General features: G+C 39.2%; 1 protein-coding gene across 6 annotated transcripts in view; it reads left to right on the top strand.

The window, feature by feature from the left end:
- hmgcll1 (3-hydroxymethyl-3-methylglutaryl-CoA lyase like 1) overlaps window positions 1-24,507 on the top strand; it is a 73,892-nt gene that overhangs the window by 28,417 nt on the left and 20,968 nt on the right. The window lies entirely within an intron of this gene.

The raw sequence follows: 24,507 nt of genomic DNA, 5'->3' as shown, positions 1-24,507 counted from the left end.
TGTTTGTTTGTGTTGGCATCACTGTGTGACGTCACAGGAAAAAGGATGGGTGTATATAACGATGGTTAAAATCAGGCACTTTGAAGCTTTTTTTAGGGACATTGCGTGATGGGTAAAATTTTGAAAAAAACTTCGAAAAATAAAATAAGCCACTGGGAACTGATTTTTAATGGGTTTAACCCTTCTGAAATTGTGATGATGTTCCCCTTTAAGGTATTCATGTGGGATTTCCACAAGCGTCTGTACATGTAGAAGAAGGAGAAACATGGACATGTCTGGATGACTCGCCTTCATATTTCCAGTGTTTACCTCCAAGTTACGAAACCGCTTTATTATGAAGCTGGCTGTGGCGCGGTCTTTCTGGCGTCACTTCCTCTCCGAACTCATTTGTAAACAATCATTGAGTCCATACAAAGCAAAGTGCCGTAGATTCAAGAAATACGCGGCGCACTTAGCCGTGTAAAAATCTGTCCAAGAAAGGGGACCTTAAACGCTGGTTTAGTGTGGCTGATACGGGGCTTAGGCTAAAGAATTGTTTGTTTAAGGGGTTAAACGACTTAGTGTAGACATGGCCTTAGTCTCCTTTGTAGGAGCCACAAAATCCAGGCGTAGGTTACAATGGCACACATAGAAAACCAGAAACCGTCAGTCAACCGCCCAAGAAATCTCATCGTCTCCACCGAGCACCGACAATAAAAATACTTCCGTTCAAGAGTAAACGCATCATGTACTGTTAAAGTCACTGTTCTTGAAACACAGCTAACGGGAGAGCCTATAAGTGGCCGTGGAGCAACTTGAGTCTTTCCACAAGCTGACATAAATCCATATGTATAGGTAATGCAGATATGGCTGTATCAGATCTCTGTGCCACATTGTCATAAGGGGGCCGGGCGGGTCAGAAGATGTGAGAGGCGGGGGTCAGCACAAAGGCTCACCTATTCACTGTCTGTTGTTCAAAGCACTGCCAGTTAGGTGGATAGAAGAGCCTGAAGGGAGAGAGGTAGAGAGAGGAGGAGTGGGGGCTCCCAACTCATCTATGGCTCTCCTGACAATGCTGCGTTTAAAGGCCGTTGGAAAACGATCCTTTCATTCGCTCTCTGCTGTGCATGTGATGAACGGCAGCACAACTTATATAGACACGTGTCTTTTTTTTTTAACCAGACGGTAAACTTTTCATTTTAGGAAAGCACATCGGAAAAGCACCGAAAATTCTCATGGCATTTACTCGTCGTCTCACCGCCCCTATGTAATATAGACTACTACTAATTAAATATGATTGGCTGTTTGAGACGCTCATTAAAGTAGCCACACTTTGACGTCTGCTTTTTGAAGTCAGGATGAGATAGTGGGGGTTTGACAAAAAAATAAAAACACAGGTCATATTTAGAGCGATTCATCTCAGCTGGCTATTCTCAGGCAAAACACTGGCAGCCGGGGCTACTTTGTTGACCATTTGCTCACCTATAAACAAGATGAAAATGAAAGATTTTTATCATATATCTTTTCATTACTGTGTGCCAGAGGTCCACACCACCAACTGGGAGAGTAATGAATTCCCCCAGCGCTGTCAGCCTTGAGTCCCCTCTTTTGTTCCTGATAAAGACATTCCTTAGCCTTTGTACAATCCCCCGCCACACACTCCCCCCACCAAAAAAGGACTGGGGGGCCGGCTTTGTTCCTGCCATACTCCTGGCAGTTCACACAATGACAACTTATGTACTTAAATTTCACAGGCTTGACATGCAAAATGATTAATTTTTAATGGGTAATAGCAATGTATTGGTATAATGAAGCACGACCTCTTTGTGCTGCTATCCTAATGGTACTACCAAAATTATGGCTGTCAAATGATTAAAATATTTAATCGTGATTCATCGCAGTTTGTTCATAGTTAACTGAAAATTAATCACGATAATTGCAGAAACATGTCATGTTTCATCATTAATAAGTGTACCCTAAACAGATCATAGGCAGCACGGTGGCACAGGGGTTAGTGCGTCTGCCTCATAATACGAAGGTCCTGAGCAGTCGTGGGTTCAATCCCGGGCTCGGGATCTTTCTGTGTGGAGTTTGCATGTTCTCCCCGTGACTGCGTGGGTTCCCTCCGGGTACTCCGGCTTCCTCCCACCTCCAAAGACATGCATCTGGGGGATAGGTTGATTGGCAACACTAAATTGGCCTTAGTGTGTGAATGTGAGTGTGAATGTTGTCTGTCTATCTGTGTTGGCCCTGTGATGAGGTGGCGACTTGTCCAGGGTGTGCCCCGCCTTCCGCCCGATTGTAGCTGAGATAGGCTCCAGCGCCCCCCGCGACCCCGAAGGGATTAAGAGGTAGAAATGGATAGATGGATAGATAAACAGATCATTTTCAAGTTTTTTTTTTTTTACCATGACTGAACAATTAGTTTGCTTTAATGAAGTGTTTATAAACATTATGCTTATAGTTCAACACAAAAAGAACATAAACACGCTTTTAATTACTAAAAAGAAATACCTGCAGTCCATGGGTGTCTTGCAGGATTTGGTATTTTTTAGGAATACATAATTTGTATTCCTGCTGTAGGAGCCCTTGCATTTAGAGGAGGAGCTACAGTACATCCTGTTACCGAAGATACCAGTTTTGCAAGTTAATAACAAAATGTGAATTGTTACGATCATGGTTTGATTGTCAAAGATGTTCGGTAATGTAATCTGTGATATTTTTACTTCAATCAATCAATCAATCAATCAATCAATCAATCAATGTTTATTTATATAGCCCTAAATCACAAATGTTTCAAAGGGCTGCACAAGCCACAACGACATCCTCGGTACAGAGCCCACCTAAGGGCAAGGAAAACTCACCCCAGTGGGACGTTGATGTGAATGACTATGAGAAACCTTGGAGAGGACCTCATATGTGGGTAACCCCCCCCCTCTAGGGGAGACCGAAAGCAATGGATGTCGAGTGGGTCTGACATAATATTGTGAAAGTCCAGTCCATTGTGGATCCAACACATCAGTGAAAGTCCAGTCCACAGTGGATCCAACTTGAATAAATGCTTCTGATATTTTGTACATTACATGTTGTACAAGTTAATGGTATACGCTACTGCATGACAATGTTTGATCCTTCTGTATTTATTAATAAAATGTAATATTTGGCCTGCTACACATTCTGTAATTACGGACAATCAATCAGAGCATCCTATAGAAGAATATACACTTTATTTCAATCTGCCACAAAACATTTATTAAGGTAGAAATATCACAGATTACAGTACAAAAAGTATTTAACAATGGTACTACCATTAATATTAAAATTATGGCTGTCAAATGATTAAAATATTTAATCGTGATTAATCGCAGTTTGTTCATAGTTAACTGAAAATTAATCACGATAATCGCAGATACTGTACATGTAAAGTTTCATCATTAATAAGTGTACCCTAAACAGATAATTTTCAAGTTTTTTTTACCAGGACTGAATAATTAGTTTGCTTCAATGAAGAGTTTATAAACAATATGCGTTTAGGGTTACAGCTCAACACGAAATAGACATAAACACGCTTTTAATGACAAAAAAAAAATACCTGCAGTCCATGGGTGTCTTGCAGGATTTGGTATTTTTTAGGAATACAGAATTTGTATTCATGCTGTAGGAGCACTTTCAATCAGAGGAGGAGGAGCTACATCATGTTACCATAGATACCAGTTTTGCACGTTAATAACAAAAATATGTTTGGTAAGGTAATATGTGATATTTTTACTTGAATAAATGCTTCTGATATTTTGTACATTACATGTTGTACAAGTTGATGGTATACGCTGCTGAATGACAATGTTTGATTCTTCTGTATTTATTAATTGAATGTAATATTTGGCCTTCTAAACATTCTGTAATTGCGGACAATCAATCAGAGCATCCTATAGAACAATATACACTTTGTTTCAATCTGCCACAAAACATTTATTAAGGTAGAAATATCTTAGATTACATTACAAAAAGTCTTTAACAAAGCATGATCGTAATGTAAGAAGATTTTTCATTTTGTTATGATGATCAGACCAGAAAAAAAAACATAAAAAAAAAAAAACATCAGTCAAATAAGTACAGGCAAATAGTGACATGAAGTCACTAGAGATGTAATGACGCTGAGCAACCAACGGGCGAGACAAAGTCAAGCATTTATCCAATGACTGTCTAGTTTGGCTATAGTGGAACCACCCACTCTATGCGCTCCCATTAAAGTCAATGGAAGCTCAGCTTCAACACTGTTTAATGCATTGTGACTCTACCACAATGAATGAGAAGAAAGTCGCAAAAGTAGCTGATTTTGAACAAAAATACATTCTTAACCACCTTTTTTTTTTTTTTTTTTACATTTTAGGGGAAGCTGAGCTTTGATTGATTGATTGAAACTTTTATTAGTAGATTACACAGTGCAGTACATATTACGTACAATTGACCACTAAATGGTAACACCCGAATAAGTTTTTCAACTTGTTTAAGTCGGGGTCCACGGTTACCCACGCTACCCTTGCTGTCTTAGAATTATCACTGAATCATAATTACAATCAACCTGAAAAAAAATTGCGTGCACTTATTTTTTATATATATTGAATACATATTTTGAAAAGTTCAACATCAAAACTTTATTCTCCAGTCCAAAATGTCTATTTTCAAATACAAAATGTAGTTTAGCTCCATACAAAGCTTCCTATTTGTTGGCAATCAGCAATATAATAACTTTCTCTGAGAACATGTTCCAGGCACCAGGATTTTACTTGAGCAGGTCTGAGATGTGTTTAGTCATGAAACTCAGTAATCCGTGTCAAAGAAAATGAATGACACCCTACCTAATTTTTCATCCTTAAATAAATCACAAGGTGGAAATATAATTTATTTGGTCTGTAAAAGTTTGTTTTGTTCTGCCAGTATTTGGGCTTTGTAAGCTTATTTACGTATCCGTGGAAAAGGTTGATATATGTGTCAGCCGCTGCCCCATGACAGCTCCTTTCAACTTGCCAGTTTATGTAGCTGTGGCTAAAGCATCGCTGCTTCATATCGTCCTGTGAATACACGCTCTCTCTTTCTGTTCCTCTGACGCACTTTTAAAACCAAAATGGGAGCTTGTCCGTCTTCGGCCCCGTCAATTGTAAGTGTATAATGTCAACAAGCGTATCCTAAAAAAACCAATGCACGTTTCAGAATACACTGTCTTTACACAGGAATGCATTGTTTTCATACTGCCACAGCTCAGTGAATATGGCTTTCTAATGCCGAGTGCACATCTGGTTTCTGGGTACGATGAAGCTAACTGAGAGCACTGGCAAGCGTGAGATGCTGACCGCCGCTTCTCGCACGATTAGCGTCCAAAGGAACATGGCACGCTGCTGAAAGGGTCTGTTTTGTTCCTTTCGGAAACCCGAAGACCCCCAGCCCTGCGAGGTCTGCAGCTGAAAGTGAGAGGATTGGCATGGTAGATTACAACTCTGTGTTTATACAACACAAAAAAATCTGCCTAGTACAATATCCTGCTCTGGCTTTAACCAAGGTCTGGAAATGTCGTGCACTGAACACACCAAAGTCGAGCCCCCCACCTCCACCTTCCACCTCACCTCCTGCACCTCTCGCGCCTTGCCAACACAAACAGCAATTACGACGAGCTTAGACAGCCCCTGGAAGAAGTAAGTTCTTGTCTTTTAATTTTGCTTGCTTGATCCTTCTCCACGGGGTGAAAGTCCTTCATGACCCACCACCACTGAGAGTATCAGTGTGTTAATTTGGTCCCCCTGTGGGACCTCCACCCCTGACATCTGGCTCTGCCGTGGAAGCTGGAACACATCTTTAATATTCTCACGACAATCCCCGCGTACATGTGGAAAACATCCTGGGAATTAACGAGAGTTAAAGCTCATCTGGCGTCACCATTTTCTTTGGTTTAATGAAACAAGAGGGTAGGAAAATAATTCTTCCTACAGCGTCAACATCAAAATTTGTGTCTTCATGTTTTGAAGATGCTTGTGGTTAAGGTTTCCAGCAAACAAGTACAAACACATAATTAAGTCATATGGAGGCCAGAGACTGGGAGTGGTTGGCATTTAAAGAAACAATATTATGACAAAGCACAACAGCTAATATATGTTACCAAGAAAAACAATAATGACCTTACATCCATGTAGTATTCTGAAAAAACTAAGATGGGCAGTTTTGATTAAGACTAGCGTAGAGGTGTTACCACATTGACCAAAGTTTAAAGGGTCACTGCACTTTTTTAGAATTTTGCCTGTCATTCACAATCATCATGAAAGACATGACGGATGGATTTGTTTTAATGCATTCTAACTTGTAAATAAATAAAAGTCAGCTTACAGCGGAGCCAATGGGAACTCCACTATTCCGCCCATAAAATCCGGTAAATAATCATTCAAAAAGCTCAATTTACATTGATAATATGGTGATATTGTTATTATAAGCACGAACACAGATGAACTATTTATAGCGGTAAAGTAATCACTTCCATTTGTCCCTATGTTTACATCATCGAGTGGTCTGCTGTTTCCTTGCTTCCCTGCTCCCTATAAGTTTCTTCTAGATCATAAATCATGCCTCTCACCTGAACATGAGACGTCTGAGTGGGTAAACTGATAAGTTGGGACACTTTGACAGCCAATTTAGGACCTGGAACTGGCGAGGACAACACAAAAAGTGTGTATTCCCCCCTACCCTAGGGACGGCGTGGCGCAGTGGGAGAATGGCCGTGCGCGACCCGAGGGTCCCTGGTGCAATCCCCACCTAGTACCAACCTTGTCATGTCCGTTGTGTCCTGAGCAAGACACTTCACCCTTGCTCCTGATGGGTGCTGGTTAGCGCCTTGCATGGCAGCTCCCTCCATCAGTGTGTGAATGTGTGTGTGAATGGGTAAATGTGGAAGTAGTGTCAAAGCGCTTTGAGTACCTTGAAGGTAGAAAAGCGCTATACAAGTACAACCCATTTATCATTATTTATCATTTACCCTGTTTCTTTGCGAGGATTATGAGTCATTCTTCCCCCAAATGGGAATATATGAAGATCTCAGCAGTCAGCACCCTAATGACAGCAGAGTTTGTACAGTAAGTGTTGTTTTATTATGTTTGTTATCTCTCATAAAGTCTGCAGTGTCAGGCTTGGTAAAAAGGATAGGACTCAGATGCAGAGTAGGGAACTTTGACAGGCTTTTATTTTGACAGCTTCCTTTCACCTCCAAAGTCAAGGAATTACAATATCTATATTAACCAAAAAACTAGTCGGCGAAAAAGGTTCCAAAAAATAGGAACAACCGAAAATCACTCCGAACGGAGGAAAACACAAAAGCAAAGACAAACTATAATTGGCGCCGTATATGCTATAAAATGTATTAACAAAAAAAGCTCCAACAGGAGGAAGAAACAACAGCTATGAAAAATTCTACACTTATCTAATCTAATAAAGTTGAACAAAAATTGTCACTCAAAAATTTGAGGAAAGAATTAAAAAAAACTGATAACTCACCACTTCGGCTGAATAAACTAAATAACAACAAATCACTCTACTGAGGAGGAAGAAAGGAAAACTCAAAATAGCAACGAAGGGATTCAGGATCAAGGAACATAAACACAAGACGAGGCAAGGCAAGGCAAGGCATGGACATGGACATGGACATGGATGCTAGAGAGAGAGGCACGAATAAACGAGACAATCTGGCACAGAACAAAGGGAGGAGTGGGCTTATAAAACACATGAGGGTAATAGGGAACAGGTGGAAATAATCAGGGAACAAGGATGACGTCAGACTGATTGATGACACAAAAGGAAAGGCAAGTGACCTGAAGCGAGAGGAGAGTTACTTTTCAAACTAAAACATGCAAATCACAAGACAGAAAAAACCAAGACAAGACATCCCTCACCGCTGTGTGACATGCAGTGAGTAATAATCAGTGATGTTTAGAATGCATAATAGAAAATCCATATGCCGTCATGTCTTTCATAAGGATTGTGAACGATAGGCAACATTTTATAAAAAGTGCAGTTACCCTTTAGGACAAGCCTGAATAAGACTCTTTTTCAAAGACAAAATCGTAGCCTAACAAAGACAACATATATTTTGTTTAAAAATGTTTACCATTTTCAATATCAGTCTGTTTCGATTGCAAAAAAGGCAAAATATCTTCTAAAAAGTTGACCTCATTCATAACTATTTTCTTCAAATTGGCGCCATAATTCCTTATCTGTTGTTGGCTAACGTGGTCAAGCATTGAGAGACACTCTGTGTCTAGACTTATTCCTTACAATTCGGAGTGTGTGTGAGTGACAGGAAGAAAAGCGCTGAATCGTTTGGTGACACCTGTCAGTGTGTTTTTTGTTCTTTTTTGGGGGGGGATACCGTTGCTGTGTGTGATTGATTGAGCAATACACTGGAAACTTCCAAAGTCCTCAAAAGTCATACAATTTGGAGTTCAACCAATTTTTTTAATACAAATATGCCTCAAATGTCAAACAGAGCTGATATGCAAACCACCGTCAATGCTAGACATCAGCGAATCTAATTAAACTAACTTTTTCTTTGGCTTTGCATGTATGGAGGAATTGACATTCAAGAACTTTTGATATTATATTAGTAACAAGTCTACGGGGAGAACTATCTGTCTGTTTATGCAACCAAACAAAAAATTATTTGCAACCGAAAAAAGTTTTATAACACGCACAAAAATGGATTTGCAAGAAAAAAAATATATATTTGAAAAAAATCCAACAAGTTTTGTTTGCAAATAATTTCTTTGGATACAACAAATGTTTTCGGTTACAAATAATTTTTTTGGTTGCATAAAAAAACACATGTATCTCCATATACAGTACAGGCCAAAAGTTTGGACACACCTTCTCATTCAATGTGTTTTCTTTATTTTCATGACTATTTACATTGTAGATTGTCACAAAACTATGAATGAACACATGTGGCCTGCTGACATCAACTCCAAAACTGGACAGATCAGCTTTCAGGAAAAGAGCGCGGATGAGGGTATGTCTACATAATATATTAATTGATGAAAATTGGGCCGTCTGCACTCTCAAAGTGCATGTTGTTGCCAAATGTATTTCATATGCTGTAAACCTAGTTCATAGTTGTTAGTTTCCTTTAATGCCAAACAAACACATGCCAATCGTTGGTTAGAAGGCGATCGCCGAATTCGTCCTCGCTTTCTCCCTTGTCGCTGGCTGTCGTGTCGTTTTCGTCGGTTTCGCGTGCATACGGTTCAAACCGATATGGCTCAATAGCTTCAGTTTCTTCTTCAATTTCGTTTTCGCTATCTGTCTCCACACTACAACCATCCGTTTCAATACATGCGTAATCTGTTGAATCGCTTAAGCCGCTGAAATCCGAGTCTGAATCTGAGCTAATGTCGCTATAGCTTGCTGTTCTATGCGCCATGTTTGTTTGAGTTGGCATCACTATGTGACGTCACAGGAAAATGGATGGGTGTATATAACGATGGTTAAAATCAGGCACTTTGAAGCTTTTTTTAGGGATATTGCGTGATGGGTAAAATTTTGAAAAAAACTTCGAAAAATAAAATAAGCCACTGGGAACTGATTTTTAATGGTTTTAAACATTCTGAAATTGTGATAATGTTCCCCTTTAACAAAAAAAAGGTGAAATAACTGAAAACATGTTTTATATTCTAGTTTCTTCAAAATAGCCACCCTTTGCTCTGACTACTTTTTCGCACACTCTTGGCATTCTCTCGATGAGCTTCAAGAGGTAGTCCACGGTGGCTATTTTGAAGAAACTCGAAATATAAAGCATGTTTTCAGTCATTTCACCTTTTTTTGTTAAGTGCATAACTCCACATGTGTTAATGCATAGTTTGGATGCCTTCAGTGACAATCTACAATGTAAATAGTCATGCAAATAAAAAAAAAACATTGAATGAGGAGGTGTGTTTTGATTGATTGATTGAGTGAAACTTTTATTAGTAGATTGCACAGTACAGTACATATTCCGTACAATTGACCACTAAATGGTAACACCCGAATAAGTTTTTCAACTTGTTTAAGTCGGTCCACGTTAATCAAACTATTGGTCTGTATTGTACACGTTTGTATGTCTAAGTAAGGCCATGTCCACACGAACATGGATAGTTTTAAAAACACATATGCAAGGTTAAAGCGATCTTCATCCACATGAGTGTAGATTCAAAACGGTCTTGCTTGTTAAAGTTGTCCCATCAGCTCGAGGTCCGACAGCGATGGTATCCCAAACAACTGACTGTCATTAGCTCATTTTGATGCGTCTTTTTTATCAATGTACAAACCCCGTTTCCATATGAGTTGGGAAATTGTGTTAGATGTAAATATAAACGGAATACAATGATTTGCGAATCATTTTCAACCCATATTCAGTTGAATATGCTACAAAGACAACATATTTGATGTTCAAACTGATAAACATTTTTTTTTTGCAAAAAATCATTAACTTTAGAATTTGATGCCAGCAACACGTGACAAAAAAGTTGGGAAAGGTGGCAATAAATACTGATAAAGTTGAGGAATGCTCATCAAACACTTATTTGGAACATCCCACAGGTGAACAGGCAAATTGGGAACAGGTGGGTGCCATGATTGGGTATAAAAGTAGATTCCATGAAATGCTCAGTCATTCACAAACAAGGATGGGGCGAGGGTCACCACTTTGTCAACAAATGCGCGAGCAAATTGTTGAACAGTTTAAGAAAAACCTTTCTCAACCAGCTATTGCAAGGAATTTAGGGATTTCACCTCTACGGTCCGTAATATCATCAAAGGGTTCAGATAATCTGGAGAAATCACTGCACGTAAGCAGCTAAGCCTGTGACCTTTGATCCCTCAGGCTGTACTGCATCAACAAGAGACATCAGTGTGTAAAGGATATCACCACATAGACTCAGGAACACTTCAGAAACCCACTGTCAGTAACTACAGTTGGTCGCTACATCTGTAAGTGCAAGTTAAAACTCTCCTATTCAAGTCGAAAACCGTTTATCAACAACACCCAGAAACGCCGCCGGCGTCCCTGGGCCTGAGCTCATCTAAGATGGACTGATAAAAAGTGGAAAAGTGTTCTGTGGTCTGACGAGTACACATTTCAAATTGTTTTTGGAAACTGTGGACGTCGTGTCCTCCGGACCAAAGAGGAAAAGAACAATCCGGATTGTTATAGGCGCAAAGTTGAAAAGCCAGCATCTGTGATGGTATGGGGGTGTATTAGTGCCCAAGACATGGGTAACTTACACGTCTGTGAAGGCGCCATTAATGCTGAAAGGTTCATACAGGTTTTGGAGCAACATATGTTGCCATCCAAGCAACGTTACCATGGACGCCCCTGCTTATTTCAGCAAGACAATGCCAAGCCACGTGTTACATCAACGTGGCTTCATAGTAAAAGAGTGCGGGTACTAGACTGGCCTGCCTGTAGTCCAGACCTGTCTCCCATTGAAAATGTGTGGCGCATTATGAAGCCTAAAATACCACAACGGAGACCCCGGACTGTTGAACAACTTAAGCTGTACATCAAGCAAGAATGGGAAAGAATTCCACCTGAGAAGCTTAAAAAATGTGTCTCCTCAGTTCCCAAACGTTTACTGAGTGTTGTTAAAAGGAAAGGCCATGTAACACAGTGGTGAACATGCCCTTTCCCAACTACTTTGGCACGTGTTGCAGCCATGAAATTCTAAGTTAATTATTATTTGCTAAAAAAAAATAAAGTTTATGAGTTTGAACATCAAATATCTTATCTTTGTAGTGCATTCAATAGAATATGGGTTGAAAAGGATTTGCAAATCATTGTATTCCATGTATATTTACATCTAACAGAATTTCCCAACTCATATGGAAACGGGGTTTGTAGGTTGAAAATAGCAGCATGTTTACGTTCAAACAGTAAGTCCTCTTATTGTGTGCTGAAGGACAGCGAGGCAGTGTTGAGCTTTGGAAATGACACCTGTGATGTCATCAGAGGAGTACAAGTCTCCGTTTGTGTCGTGTACATGCATATGCTGAGCGGAGGGTTTTGGAACTCTTCACCTTGGCCAGCGTTTGCAAAAATCTGCAAAATGTGCGTTTGCGCGTGGACAGAAGGCCTAAACGTAAAAATAAGTATGCGTTTATTACCTATCCGTATTCATGTGGACATGCAGGCACAAGACATTGATACAATGTTGGTTATACATGTATGTTTTTTAAAACCTACTTCTAAACAACCTTGCGAAATAGTTACATTTGTAAATTGAGACAATGTCGATGTCTAACGTTGGATCCATGTTCTTGTTTGGGAAATGACCAAATTTCAACGGTCGAATCAATGTCACAAACTGACATTGAATAAACGTCGCTCAACGTCAGGACTTAATTCAACAAGTTCTCAACGTTGTTTCAATGTCCTGTGCCTGCTGGGTCAGTTAGATGTTAACAAACACATGAGTTAATGATCAATTACACTGCAAAAACTGAAATCTAAGTAAGATTAAATATCTCAAATAAGGGTGATATTGGCTTATTTTCTGTCTGATAAGATAATTCTTCTCACTAAACAGATTATATGTTAGAGTGTTTTACTTGTTTTAAGGGTTTTGGTCCTAAATGATCTCAGTAAGATATTACAGCTTGTTGCTGAGATTTTATGACCTATAATGCGTAAAACATGCTCGAAACTAGAATATCAACTGTTGCAAAGCTGTGTCATCAACACTCACAAGTATAAAACTACTTTTTTAAAGTAATAATTTCTTATTTCAAGCATGAAAACAAAAATCATGACTTTGACACAATTGTGTCTCATATTAAAACTTTGCTGTTTTATTTTCAATGAACCAAGAGAAAATACGTACTCGTATAGTAGTACAGTTGTTATTAGTGAGTATATACTTATTTTAAGGTATTTTTGGGTTAATTGAGGTTAGCTAATTTTACTTGTTTTGGAAAGTCTTGACAAGCCAAATTTTCTTGTTCTATTGGCAGATAATTTTGCTTAGTTCAAATAAAATACCCCTAATTTTTGTATTTTTTATTCTTGTTTTTGAACACTGACTTTTTGCAGTGTATGCCAATGTCTTTAAATAGTGTAGTTCTACTTTAATATACCGGTAGTTGTATCTAGTCCTAGTGCAGGGGTGTCAAACTCCTTTTAGCTCGAGGGCCGCATGAAGGAAAATCTATTCTCACGCGTACTGGTAAAATCATGGCATAATAACTTAAAAATAAAGACAACTTCAGATTATTTTCTTTGTCTCACTTTGGCCAAAAACAGAACAAGTACATTCTGAAAATGTACTTACTACAAATAATCCTCTTGGCAAAACACTTGACGTAGGTTGAAAACTGAGGAAAAAAATGGCGCAGTTTCAAAAACACAGTGAAAAACACAATGAACTTTGTCTTTGTCTCAGTGTTTTTACAAAGCAATTGAATTTAAGCACTTCCTGTTTAGCATTCTAACGTTGGCAGTTTTTTTTAAAAATGTTTGGAAAATCAACTGATTGTTTCCACAAACCGCCGCATTGGTGAAATCCGCATACTGCCACAACACTTTCATTTATCATCATTCAAATGTTACAATTATAACTAAACATGGTGTCAGTTATCAAAACGACACCATAGCTTTGTGATGTGGTTTTTGTAAACAGAGCCTGTCGGGACTTAAGACCTTGTTTTAATTCTTCCACCTTCTGTAGCCTTTGTTCCGTGTCTTTGTCTTTGTGTTTCTTAGACGTTTCATAGTGCCTTTTTAGATTATATTCTTTCAATACAGCCACACTTTCTCCACACAGGAGGCACACAGGTTTGACTTTTACCTCCGTGAACATGTACTCTGCCTCCCACCTGGCTTGAAACCCCCTGTTCTCGCCGTCCACCTTCCGTTTAGCCAGTATTGGGGAGTGGGTTTGCTGAAATTTGACATCGGCCCTGAATGCTGATGAATAATGAAGCCGAGGCCCACTTGCGGAACTGTAGTGAGTTTGCGGGCTACCGTTGCATTGTGGGGAATGGCTCATCGGTGCGTGCAAAACAGCAGCAGGCGGCTGTGGCCTGCGGGCCGGTTCTAATACTAATCAAATATCATTCCGGGGGCCTGGGGTTGTACGGTATACCGGTATTAGTATAGTACGGCGATACTAATGAATCATTCGGTACTATACCGCCTTTGAAAAGTACCGGAATATGACCAATGTATGATCCTGTAACGACTTGGTATCGGATTCATACCCAAATTTGTGGTATCATCCAAAACTAATGTAAAGTATCAAACAACAAGAATAAGTGATTCTTACATTTTAACAGAAGTATTAAAAGAGAAACTAAGCAAATATTAACAGTAAATGAACAAGTAGATGAATAATTCATTTTTTTCCACTTGTCCTTAATAAATTTGACAACATAATATAATGGAAAATGACACAATTTGTTGCTGTATACGTCGGCAGACTTATTATGAGCCTTTGTTTGTTTACTTACTACTAAAAGACAAGTTGTCTTGTATGTTCACTATCTTATTTAAGGACAAACTTGCAATAAGAAACATATGTTTAATGTACCGTAAGATTTTTTTGTTAAAAAAAGCCAATAATGCTGTAAAGGTTGCCCTCTAGTGGGTTCCTCGGACCACCAACATTGCCACGAGAGCCCGAATTTCAGGGTACAAGACTGTTTGATTTTCATAAATCGTGCCAGCCTTTTGCTTTCAAACAAAATGTCTCTTTTCTCAGTCCGCCCCTCTCTCTCTGGCTCCCACTCCTACTCCAACAACGTGTCTCATGCCGGCTGCTGTTAATGAAGTGAAGTGAAGTGAAGTGAATTACATTTATATAGCGCTTTTTCTCAAGTGACTCAAAGCGCTTTACATTGCAAAACCCAATATCTAAGTTACATTTAAACCAGCATGGGTGGCACTGGGAGCAGGTGGGTAAAGTGTCTTGCCTTAGGACACAACAGCAGTGACTAGGATGGCAGAAGCGGGGATCTAACCTGCAATCCTCAAGTTGCCGCTCTACCAACTGAGCTATTTTTAGATTTAGATTTATTGGTCCCCTTGGGGAAATTCATTGTCACTGCCGTACATTTAAACACTAGACATTACACATCACACAAAAAAAAATAACAAAAAGACATCATACATGACTAACACACATTTACAGGCTTGTCAGACAGGTCGGCCGGGCCTGCTGTTAAGGGCGGCTATAGCTGCAGGGATAAGGCTTTTCCTGAGGCGGGCCCTCCGGAATTTGATAGTTCTGTACCTGCGCCCTGATGGTCGTGCGATGATGTATTGGTGTAGTGGGTGAGTGATATCCGACAGGTGATTAGATAACAAGGCACACCTGGGCCATCTACTCACCTCTCGCTGTCTTCGAGGCCGGTCCTGGCACACCCTGTTCCACGGCAGGCCCGCAGGCCACTCCCCCCTCCACAAATGCATTTTTTGTGGTCCCCTTCATTTAGAAAAGTATCGAAAAGTACCGAAAAGTGTCGAAATAATTTTAGTACCAACAACACTATGGGGGCTATAGATAATTAATTTGCGGACCGGATCTGACTTGGACACATAGGTCCTAGTGGTTAACTTATGGAACTTATTGCAGTTACCATATATAGTGGTTGATTTTACATAAAACGTTGGCTAAAAAATTAAACACATTCAATGTTTCATGATGGCAACAGTATGCAACAAAGATAATTAACTTGACAAAATTCACAAAGTTCCTCTCAATGGCATGATGTCAAGTGCAGGTGTTCCCAACAATGTGGCGAGCAGGCACAGTAGTACAGTAGACTCCCACAGGCACTATATACAGTAGAATATATACGTGTTAATGTGCGTGTGTTACGACATTTGTAAAATAAGCACATTTATCCTGAAGGGATCAGGGAAATAATGCATGACAGTAATGATTATAGTTTGCAACAACGGCACATTTGTGTAGTAATATTATAACTCCCGTGTTGTTGGAACAGTGTAAGTGGACACCCTCTTAACCCAGGCAAAAATGTCTCCTCGATGCGGCACGCAAAAGGACGGCGTGGAGTAGCGCTGTGAAAACATGAGTAACCGGCAGAATCAGAACCATATGAAATGTTCTGCACAAGGCCGTGCCTATGTGGCACCGGTGTTCCGCGCGAACAAAGAGGATGACTAAGCCAAACTGCGGGATGTTCTGTGCCCGTTCATTTTGGAGTTGTGAGGCCGCAGTTCTCCGAAAGAGCTGTAAAACACACCGCAGCCTTGGCAGGGAGCTGCACGCCGGCTGGAATTATCCAACAGAAGAAGGATCTTTGTTCGCGGATTTTTACCTGGTTTGACTGACAGTTCTGGATGTGTCTGCTTTGCCTTAAAATATACAGTGGAAATTCCACAGTTTACCGCAATCTGTTCCGTGATGCTGGTCCACTTCCATTTTGTTGTAATTGACATTAATTATATTTGAAATGATCTGCTCCAGAATAAATAAAAAAAACCTATTACTTTTATAGTTCTGTATTTTTAAAGTGCGGGACAGTAACCCTCCCCTTATAGTGGACCACAATGTGGTCCAGTGGATCATCCTCAAAGGGGAACATTATCACAATTTCAGAAGGGTTAAAACCATTAAAAATCAGTTTCCAGTGGCTTATTATATTTTTCAAAGTTTCTTTCAAAATTTTACCCATCACGCAATATCCCTAAAAAAAGCTTCAAAGTGCCTGATTTTAACCATCGTTATAAACACCCGTCCATTTTCCTGTGACGTCACATAGTGAAGCCAACACAAACAAACATGGCGGAAAGAACAGCAAGCTATAGCGACATTAGCTCGGATTCAAACTCGGATTTCAGCGGCTTTAGCAATTCAACAGATTACGCATGTATTGAAATGGATGGTTGTAGTGTGGAGGCAGGTAGCGAAAACGAAATTGAAGAAGAAACTGAAGCTATTGAGCCATATCGGTTTGAACCGTATGCAAGCAAAACCGACGAAAACGACACGACAGCCAGCGACACGGGAGAAAGCGAGGACGAATTTGGCGATCGCCTTCTAACCAACGATTGGTATGTGTTTGTTTGGCATTAAAGGAAACTAACAACTATGAACTAGGTTTACAGCATATGAAATACAGTACATTTGGCAACAACATGCACTTTGAGAGTGCAGACAGCCCAATTTTCATCAATTAATATATTCTGTAGACATACCCTCATCCGCTATCTTTTCCTGAAAGCTGATCTGTCCAGTTTTGGAGTTGATGTCAGCAGGCCAGGGAAGTTAGGGTCGATGTGAGCCAAGACATCCAGGGGGTTTAGCTCGCTCGTCTGTGGGAACAAGCTGCCGCCATTGCCTGCCGTGCTACCGAGGTCTTTTGTCCCTGAATTGCTCACACACTCCGGCAGATTCGATGGGGGTCTGGCGGCAGATTTCTTTGACTTTATCGTTGGAAATGCATCTGCTTTGAGTGTCGCAGGATATCCACACATTCTTTCCATCTCTGTCGTAGCATAGCTTTCGTCGTTAAAGTGTGCTGAACAAACGTCCAATTTCTTGCCACTTTCGCATCTTTGGGCCACTGGTGCAACTTGAATCCGTCCCTGTTCGTGTTGTTACACCCTCCGACAACACACAGACGAGGCATGATGTCTCCAAGGTACGGAAAACAGTCGAAAAAACGGAAAATAACAGAGCTGATTTGACTCGGTGTTTGAGAAAATGGCGGATTGCTTCCCGATGTGACGTCACGTTGTGACGTCATCGCTCCGAGAGCGAATATTAGAAAGGCGTTTAATTCGCCAAAATTCACCCATTTAGAGTTTGGAAATCGGTTAAAAAAATATATGGTCTTTTTTCTGCAACATCAAGGTATATATTGACGCTTACATAGGTCTGGTGATAATGTTCCCCTTTAAGGACCACAATGGAAACAAGCCTTTTAGCTTTTTGTGCCATCCATTTGCCTTTTTAAAGCACTACATGGATTCAATTCTTTAAGATGTCAATAAAATTCTCAATCAATCAATCAAGTTAAAAAAAAAAAGTTAAAGTACCTATGATTGTCACACACACACACACACACTAGGTGTGGTGAAATTATTCTCTGCATTTGACCCAACGCCCTCACCCCCTGGGTGGTGAGGAGAGCAGTGAGCAACAGCGGTGGTCGCACCCGAGAATCATTTTGGTGATTTAACCCCCAATTCCAATTCTTGATGCTGAGTGCCACGCAGGGAGGTAATGGGTCCCATTTTTATAGTCTTTGGTATGACTCGGCCGGGGTTTGAACTCACCACCTACCGATCTCAGGGCGGACACTCTAACTACTAGACCTAAAATAGCTCAGTTCTACCTTCTCTCGAACTGAAAATATATAGGGCCTGATCTACTCAAGGTTTGCGTGTACTGAAACACGTGCAAACTTGATAGCACACGCAAAGCGGATCTACTAAGCTTATAGAACAGAATAGAATAGAATAGAATTAGAGATGTAGATGATAAATGCGTTAAAATGTAATATCGGAAATTATCGGTATCTGTGTTCTGATTATCGGTATCGTTTTTTTAATTTAATTTAATTTTTTATTTTTTTGTTAAATCAACATAAAAAACACAAGATACACTTACAATTAGTGCACCAACCCAAAAAACCTCCCTCCCCCATTTACACTCATTCGTACAAAAGGGTTGTTTCTTTCTGTTATTAATATTCTGGTTCCTACATTATATATCAATATATATCAATACAGTCTGCAAGGGATACAGTCCGTAAGCACACATGATTGTGCGTGCTGCTGGTCCACTAATAGTACTAACCTTTAACAGTTAATTTTACTAATTTTCATTAATTACTAGTTTCTATGTAACTGTTTTTATATTGTTTTACTTTCTTTTTTATTCAAAAAAATGTTTTACATTTATTTATCTTATTTTTATTTTATTAATTTTTTTTAAAAGTACCTTATCTTCACCAGACCTGGTTGTCCAAATTAGGCATAATAATGTGTTAATTCCACGACTGTATATATCGGTTGATATCGGTATCGATAATTAAAGAGTTGGACAATATCGGAATATCGGATATCGGCAAAAAGCCATTATCGGACATCCCTAAATAGAATAGATCTTTATTGTCATTGTACATTGTACAACGAAATTGCAAGCAAACCCAAAAAATGATGAAACATAAAAAACATAAGAACATTGGTACAGAGACTTGCATCTCAAGTGAACAAAATAAGGATGGCAAACATTTTGTCTTCACAAATGTGCAGATTATATGCTATTTATAAGAATGCCTAGAATAGCGGGAGGAGGAAATGCAATCATAATTATTCAACACACACAGCGTGATTAATCATGACTAAAACTGCTGTTTTGCCTCTATACTAAGTACGTCTTGAAAGGACATATACATTTTCAGTTTCACATAAATGGCTGTGAGAAAGGAGGCGATGAGGCTGCAGCTCCGTCCTACGTATGCTTGTCAACATATATGGACTAGGTTGGTCCCGATACCAATATACCAAAATGTATTTCGATACTTTGAAATACTTTTCGATACTTTTCTAAATAAAGGGGACCCCAAAAACAATTCATTATTGTCTTTATTTTAACAGAAAAACTTATGATACATTAAACATATGTTTCTTATTGCAATTAAAGAAGAATTTCGACATAAAATATAATAGTGAACATACTGATTAATGACTACTGATTACTCCTTTAGAAAGTAACTTAGTTACTTTACTGATTTTAAAAGTAACTAAGTTGGGTTACAAGTTACTTTATTAGTTACATGCAGCTACCGACATTACCCCCGCCGCCTCAACATAAAAATGACAAGCGGTTTAGCCAATAATCACTTTATTTAACATCAACAACTGCACTTAACCCTGTAACAACCCTTGTTGTAAAATTACAACGTTACCTTTAACCATCCTAAAAAACAATCTGTTATATATATGTATTTATTTTTACCACATTTACATAGTCATTGGGTCCTATTGTTCAGTCTCACAAGGCAATTGGATTGCACATTTGTTTATAAGTCACGCCTTCTGGCCATGAACTCACGCAACCTCTCAATGTTTCCTTCAAACAACATCTATTTGTTTCATTGGACTGGATTAATCAGATTCAAGTAAATAAAATGTCTTTTATATATTTTTTGGTTGTTATTACAATGTTTAGAGCAGTGTTTTTCAACCACTGTGCGTGCCGTGAGATACAGTCTGGTGTGCCGTGAAAGATTATCTAATTTCACCTATTTGGGTTAAAAATATTTTTTGCAAACCAGTAATTATAGTCTGCAAATAATGTGTTGTTGTTTAGTGTCTATACTGTCTAGAGCTCGGCAGAATAACCGTGTAATACTCTTCCATATCAGTAGGTGGCAGCCAGTAGCTAATTCCTTTGTAGATGTCGGAAACAGCGGGAGGCAGCGTGCAGGTAAAAAGGTATCTAATGCTTAAACCAAAAATAAACAAAAGGTGTGTGCCCCTAAGAAAAGGCATTGAAGATTAGGGAAGGCTATGCAGAACGAAACTAAAACTGAAATGGCTACAAAGTAAACAAAAACAGAATGCTGGACGACAGCAAAGACTCACTGTGGAGCAAAGACGGCGTCCACAATGTACATCCGAACATGACATGACAATCAACAATGTCCCCACAAAGAAGGATAAAAACAACTTAAATATTCTTGATTGCTAAAACAAACTAGATGCGGGAAATATCGCTCAAAGGAAGACATGAAACTGCTGCAGGAAAATATAAAAAAAAGAGAAAAAGCCACCAAAATAGGAGCGCAAGACAAGTACTAAAACCCTACACATAGGAAAACAGCAAAAAAGTCCAAATAAGTCAGGGCGTGATGTGACAGGTGGTGACAGTACACCTACTTTGAGACAAGAGCTATAGTGATGCATGCTTGGTTATGGTTTAAAATCATATCCAACAACTTTTTACTGTCAACTGAGTTTCGTTTTTTTAATGATTTCTGCTGATGGTGTGCCTCTGTATTTTTTCAACACAAAAAATCTGCCTTGGCTCAAAAAAGGTTGAAAAACACTGGTTTAGAGCATGTACATATGTAGTTATTGTGGAACAGATGCATCAAATTTCATTTAGAGCTTGTTATATAATTGTTGCAATTATACAACGCTGGGTGAATGTAGTAGTCAAAATGCTGGCTTGTTGCAGTGGGCTCAAACAGGTTGTATTCCCTCCACTACATCACTGCCTGAAGTATTTTCTCTATACATGGATAGTATACATTCTACCCTTGTGTTGTGTTCTGGTGACTGATTTAAAAGTTGTATCTCTAAAAAATGTAGTTAATTAATCAGCCTGACCTAAAATTCCATGACTTTGTCCACAAAGAGGATATCAACAGACAATTCAGTTCTGGGGAAAGGAATGTTCCTGAATGTGTGGATGTAATGGGGGTATGCATGTTTTCCTTTTGGTATGATAAGTTGAGCCATTAATCCATTTACATTTACATTGATGGAATTTGGACACTTTTGTCCAAAGCGACTTGCCAGGCAGACACTATTGTCTACCCTGAGCACTTGGTCCACCACCTGTTGCTGATGTGATGCCACGCAACAGATTCCAATCCCTGTTGACGTCATTACATTTTGTAAGCAACATGACAGTATCTGAGACGAACTATGGAGACTCAGACTCTGGCTTGATTCAGTCAGAGAGAAATGCCTGCAGGTGGTACCAGAAGAGCATAACTCTGTGGATGAGATGATGATGCTGCAGACACTGCAATACAGGATACACCAACACACAATGCAGAAAGTGTGATGTTCGCCTTTGTTTTACAGACGACAGGGACTGTTTTTAGGACTTTCACCACCAATGAAAGTCTTCATGACCAATGCCATGAAAAGAAAAAAAGAGGGGGAAAAAGCGTTTTTTTTTAAAGGGGAACATTATCACAATTTCAGAAGGGTTAAAACCATTAAAAATCACTTCCCAGTGGCTTATTTTATTTTTCGAAGTTTTTTTCAAAATGTTACCCATCACGCAATATCCCTAAAAAAGCTTCAAAGTGCCTGATTTTAACCATCGTTATATACACCCGTCCATTTTCCTGTGACGTCACACAGTGATGCCAATACAAACAAACATGGCGGATAGAACAGCAAGGTATAGCGACATTAGCTCGGATTCAGACTCGGATTTCAGCGGCTTAAGCGATTCAACAGATTACGCATGTATTGAAACGGATGGTTGTAGTGTGGAGGCAGGTAGCGAAAACGAAATTGAAGAAGAAACTGAAGCTATTGAGCCATATTGGTTTGAACCGTATGCAAGCGAAACCGACGAAAACGACACGACAGCCAGCGACACGGGAGAAAGCGAGGACAAATTTGGCGATCGCCTTCTAACCAACGATTGGTATCTGTTTGTTTGGCATTAAAGGAAACTAACAACTAACAACCTGTAACACCTGTAACAAAATAATGGGGAGACTTCACTCAGGTTAACCATACCTAAATAGACACACAATACTGCATTACACAAGACTACCCGAATGTACTCGAATGATTGAAAAAAATAAATGTTTTTTAGCTAAATTATTGGTAAACACAGTTTATGTATAATCATTTACGTAAAACCGCGAGTAATGAATAAAGTTTTCATCAATTAATATATTCTGTAGACATACCCTCATCCGCTCTCTTTTCCTGAAAGCTGATCTGTCCAGTTTTGGAGTTGATGTCAGCATCTGCTTTGAGTGTCACAGGATATCCACACATTCTTGCCATCTCTGTCGTAGCATAGCTTTTGTCGGCAAAGTGTGCGGAACAAACGACTGACCATTTTGTCGGCGTTCCCCCCAGCCTCGTATTTTGAACAAATTTCGTCCAATTTCTTGCCACTTTCGCATCTTTGGGCCACTGGTGCAACTTTAATCCGTCCCTGTTCGTGTTGTTACACCCTCCGACAACACACCGACGAAAGTGAGAAAATGGCGGATTGCTTCCCGATGTGACGTCACAACGTGACGTCATCGCTCCAAGAGCGAATATTAGAAAGGCGTTTATTTCGCAAAAAAATTCACCCATTTAGAGTTCGGAAATCGGTTAAAAAAAATATATGGTCTTTTTTCTGCAACATCAAGGTATATATTGACGCTTACATAGGTCTGGTGATAATGTTCCCCTTTAAGAGTTTTATCTTGTTTCATATTTTTTATGTTTGTAATAGATGACTTCATATAAATATAACTAATGTGTGATTATTATTAATGGTATATACCGTTATGGGGATAAGTAAGCAATCAACCCTGCAAATGAACCCTTAGTTGTTCAGACAACGTGAGTACAAATACAGACATTCTGCTCCCATCAAAGCCCAATGTTGCAATATTACACCATTTCTTTAAAAACATACATAAACATTTTTTTTTTTTTAAACTCTTCAATTTCTGCATCAAATGCCTCCTACAACAACATCTGAAAGGTCAAATATATATATATATTTTTTTAGGTTTTTCTTTATTTGGGTCTTACAGGGTTTAATTGATGGCATCACAATTTTGAAAAAAAGCCAAAGACAATGCAACAATTAATTTAGATGCAAGCTGTGAGTCTTGAAAGATGTGCTGACACACTTTAAAATTGAAATTACTTTATAATAATTTGCAACTTTGAAAGGATTCCTCCTAAAAAAATGAATTGAACTTAAAATCATACAACTTTGGTCCTCTGAGGTTGTAGATTTAAGGTGATTTGTAAGTAAGGTTGGATTGGATTAGAAATTTTCCCCAAAACATGTTGGTCAAAGTTCAAATGTTCGACTTTCTTTACTATTACTTAGGAACGTTGAAATATTTTTTTTAGAAATGTGTGCCATGCTTGATGTCGTTATTATCATTAAAGTTTTAAAGTGCTTTTACATTATATTTCGCAGTGGTTAACTTATTTTACACTTATTAGACATGTTAAAATGTCACTTAAATAGGTTCTATCCCTGGAACAGATTACTGACGTTTTTGTGCCTTGCTATTGGAATGATATCCACATTGTGGGCGTGAATCTCAAAACGGATTGTGTACAATCGTAGAGGTTCCACTGGAGGTTGAACCTTCAACCTTGAACTTGAACCTTGTACCTCACAATGTTTTGTCAAAAGGATGAGGATTTGGAAAAAAATCCAAATCAATGAACCAATCAAAACTTTATTCGTCATGCACAGGCAAGTTGTGACATAGGTGCTTTACACCAATTAAAAAGGAAGAAACAATACAAAATGCACACAGTCAATCAATCAACGTTTACGTGTATAGCCCTTAATCGCAAATGTCTCAATGGGCTGCAAAAGCCACAACGACATCCTCAGCTCAGATCCCACATCAGGGCAAGAAAAAACTCAACCCAATGGGAACTACGAGAAACCTTGGAAGGGACCGAAGATGTGGGGACCCCCCTTGGGGGACCAGTGACCATGCTGCACACACACAGCACAATTAACAATAACAAAACATGGCGTGGCA

The sequence above is a fragment of the Nerophis lumbriciformis genome, linkage group LG02, assembly GCF_033978685.3.
Source record: "Nerophis lumbriciformis linkage group LG02, RoL_Nlum_v2.1, whole genome shotgun sequence".
NCBI classification, from domain to species: domain Eukaryota; kingdom Metazoa; phylum Chordata; class Actinopteri; order Syngnathiformes; family Syngnathidae; genus Nerophis; species Nerophis lumbriciformis.
This window is presented reverse-complemented; position numbering and strand designations above follow the sequence as displayed.